This window comes from Eurytemora carolleeae, unplaced genomic scaffold (genome assembly GCF_000591075.1).
Source record: "Eurytemora carolleeae unplaced genomic scaffold, Eaff_2.0 scaffold182, whole genome shotgun sequence".
Classification (NCBI taxonomy): Eukaryota; Metazoa; Arthropoda; class Copepoda; order Calanoida; family Temoridae; genus Eurytemora; species Eurytemora carolleeae.
This window is the reverse complement of record NW_019396187.1, coordinates 226103-230220: the sequence shown is the minus strand read 5'-3', so window position 1 is coordinate 230220 and position 4118 is coordinate 226103. Positions and strand designations below refer to the sequence as shown.

The window sequence follows — 4118 nt, the reverse complement described above, 5'->3', positions numbered from 1 at the left end:
TATAAAATCCTTCATATTGAAAGATTCTCAACAACAGCAAACCACAGTAAAATTCAGCAAAAAAATTTTTTTTTCAAAATTCTTCCGATGTCTACTTATATTAGAGTTTAACTGTGCAAAAACCATATAAACTCGTAGTCCTCGCATTGTTTATTGTTAATCCATTTGAAAAGCATACTAGTCCGTTTATTTTGAATAGTCCGATGGATTTCATTCTACCTATTATACATCTGTTTGTGTGCTTCTCTTAACAAAGATGATAGACAAAAAATTGAAGACACAATTAGTAAGCCACTTTTGGGAAATTCACAATTTATGAGAATATAAATTATTGTAAATTTTTTCTTATTTTAAAAGAAAATGGTGTTAACCTGGCAGATAGAAACACTTGGAGAATATATTTTGAGATTTCGATTGTAATCAGCATAATCGAATTCACAAACAAATTTATCGTGAATTGAAGACGAATGAAATGTCGTCTTTCATTTCAAAACATTGTTTAAATGAAGGGTGCACTATGACAAAAGGTTTATAATACAAATATATTTTCATACTTACTTTATAATATTTATATTATGCAACACATTCATATTATTAATTTTATCCCAACTGAATACCGCCGACAAAAATGAATCTCTTGAATGAAATAGGGATTTAAATTTCTTTATAGCTGTCAATCTTAATTTAAAACTGATATTCTTTGAATTTATTATTTAAATAATGGGATAACTTCAAAATTTTTTATAAAAATATTTTTTGGCACACACAATACAACAAATTTTGTTTCCTCCAAATCGAGTGTCGGGGTACTACACAAGTAATTTTTGCGAGCATAAAAATTTAATTAAAGCTTTAATTCGAGATTTAATTAGAAATTTATCATTTAAACAGAGATTTAATTAAAGATTTAATTAGAGATTTAATTAGAGATTTAATTAGAGATCAAGTACGTACAAAGGGACGTTTTATGCCTACACGGATTGGGTAGTTAAGAGTATTATAATTAAACAAAGTCAAGGTATAATTCACTTTCAACAAGAGAATTGTACTTTAAAATCACACTAGCTGGAGATTGCACAGATGAAATTATTCAGAGCTTGAGATTGTCTGCATACCTATAACTCTAAGCTAGAGATGGTACAATTGATATTGCTCTACACTTCAGATTACAGAGTTGATATTACTCTAAAATGGAGATTGTACAGCTGAAATCACTCTAAGCTGAAGAATTGTACAGTTTATACCACTCTAAACTGGAGAGTGTACAGTTTATATGACTTTAAGCCGGAGATTGTACAGGTTTACTACAATCTCCATTTCTGCATGATTTTGCCATTCCATACACGATGAGAATTAAGAACATGAGACCTAGCCCAATCAGAGCAAACCTGCAAAAATGGAGTTTAGTTAATTATACCCTGCGTTCTGTTCTCACTAGTTTCTTCCTGTTTCTCTCTATTTCTCCCAATTTCTCCTTGTTTCTCCCAATTTCTCCCTGTTTCTCACTGTTTCTCCCTATTTCTCCCAATTTCTCCCTGTTTCTCCCAATTTCTCCCTGTTTCTCACTGTTTTTTCTTATTTCTCCCTTTTTCACTCTTTTTCTTCTTGTTTCTACTTATCACTCCCTATTTCTCCGAATTTCTCTTTTTTTCTCTCTGTTTCTCTTTATTCCTTCATATTTTTCTATAACTCTCCCTTTTCTCCCCGTTTCTTCCTGGTTCACCCTATTCGTCCCAATATCTCCCCTTTCAGATGTCTCCCTATTTTCCCTATTTTCCCCTATATTCTTCCTGTTTTGCCCTTTTTCTCGCATTTCTTCCTATTTCTCCCGTTTTCTCCTTATGTCTCCCCATTTCTCGCTATTTCTCCCTATATCTCCCTGTTTGTACATTTTTCTCTGTATTTCTCCAATTTTTCCCTATTTCTCACTATTTCTCCCTATTTCTCCTTGTTTCTACTTTTTTCTCTCTATTTCTCCAATTTTTCCCTATTTCTCCCTATTTCTCCCTATTTCTCCCTATGTCTCCTTTTTTCTCCCTATTTCTTCCTGTTTCTCACTATTTCTCCCTATTTCTCCCTATTTCTCACTATTTCTCAATATTTCTCCCTATTTCTCACTATTTCTCACTATTTCTCCCAATTTCTCCCTATTTCTCACTATTTCTCACTATTTATCCCTATTTCTCACTATTTCTCACTATTTCTCCCTATTTCTCACTATTTCTCCCTTTTTCTCCCTGTTTCTTCCTATTTCTCCGCTTTTCTCTCTATTTCTCTAAATTTTCCTTATTTCTCGCCTTTTCTCCCTATTTCTTCCTTCTATCGACTTGTACTTACAATGTTAGTAGTTCTTGAACAGGAAAAGGTTCCTCCTCCTTAATACTTGAATCTCCAAACAGACGAGCTAAACTGTTTCCCATTATACGTAACTGAAAAAAGTTGTAATTTTGAAAATAATATGATATAGGATGGTATAGGATACTACAAAGTTATAATAAATTATAATAAAGTTCGATTTTTTATGTACCTTACGTTACCGTGATTAGCATTTGCAGTGTAAAAAGCTGTTATACTGTGTGTCACCCATAGCACTTCATTCACTAATTCAAATATAATACACTTTGAGTATAGAGAAAGCTTTTCTTTCTACTTCAATTCTACATTTATAAATTACATACGTATCTACACGATATAAACTATTATTATTATTTTATGAGTACTTTTAAATACACCTGAAGCGATCGTTTTTCCTATTAACTGAATCTTATAGTTTAACTTTAAGCAAAAGTTCAGTTTAAGTCCAAACTTAGAGGAGTATCAGCTGAATCTATTCTTCTACTTTCTCTTTTCTGTTTTGTATATCTTGAGAGGGCGGCTGGGAGCGCACAGCCGAATCTCTGAATCTATTCTCTCTCCTAGTACTATAAACTTTACTGGGAGAGGGTTTCACCGACTATATTCTCTCTCCTAGTACTATAAATTTGACTGGGAGAAGGTTCAACTGAATCTAATCTCTCTCCTAGTACTATAAACTTTACTGGGAGAGGGTTTCACTGAATTTATTCTCTCTCCTATAGTACTATAAACTTTACTGGGAGAAGGTTCAACTGAATCTAATCTCTCTCCTAGTACTATAAACTTTACCGGGAGAGGGTTTCACTTAATCTAATCTCTCTCTTAGCACGTTAAACTATACTGGGAGAAGGTTCAACTGAATCTATTCTCATTCGACTAGCACTATAAACTATACTGGGAGAAGGTTCAACTGAATCTATTCTCATTCCTAGCACGTTAAACTATACTGGGAGAAGGTTAAACTGAATCTATTCTCTCTCCTATAGCACTATAAACTATACTGGGAGAAGGTTCAACTGAATCTATTCTCATTCTTAGAACTAAAAACTATACTGGGAGAGGGTTTAAATGAATATATTCTCTTTCTAGAACTACAATCTATACTGAGAGGTGGTAAATAAATGAATCTTTTCTCTTATGTATGTTGGACTCCAGCCAAAACAATAAAAATAAATATTCAATAGATATACAGTATACACGGGTTCTTACGATGCTCTTCATAATAAATATTTATTTTTTTCTTTTCCTCGGAGCAAAGGATGATGAGAAACATTTAAAGTATAATCTTGTAAATATATTTATTTTGTCTTTTTGGTATTAGAAAATAGTTTGTTGAAATTATTATTAAAAAGTGAATGTTGGAGCTGTAGACATATGTTTTCCTTTGTCACAAAACTTTTTATATTTCACAAGAATATTATGAATACAGAAAATTATATTCAACCTTTAGATCATTGGGATTTCTTTAGAAAGCAAATCCTTCTAGATAATTTTCATTTCAAAATTTCTCTTATGCAAGTACGTAGAAACACAATTTAACAAAATCTTTATATTATGTTTGGTCAAACTTCAAAGTAGTTTGTGTAATTTAGTTTTTACTTTTTTTATCTACAGAGAGTCCCATATCATATAGGATTATTTCCACATGATTCACAAAAAACTAGATTTTTATGCATGGAAATTCTCACATTGACTTATATTAATTCCTCAAGTGATTCATTTTTTTTAAATTTCTGATTAGTCCCGAAAACCGCAATATTAAG

The 4118-nt window shown here is 31.7% G+C and overlaps 1 long non-coding RNA gene across 2 annotated transcripts; it reads right to left on the bottom strand.

Annotated features, from left to right (window-relative positions):
* Positions 1-710: 710 nt before the first annotated feature.
* LOC111697610 (uncharacterized) lies at positions 711-3556 on the bottom strand. Of its 2 annotated transcripts, XR_002764334.1 has the most exons (4): positions 2733-3556; positions 2528-2600; positions 2338-2429; positions 711-1388 (listed from the first exon to the last, which is right to left on the bottom strand). It is a non-coding gene; the product is annotated as an uncharacterized LOC111697610 (long non-coding RNA). The 2 variants fall into 2 exon arrangements; XR_002764333.1 differs by having other exon boundaries at positions 2528-3556.
* Positions 3557-4118: the final 562 nt, after the last annotated feature.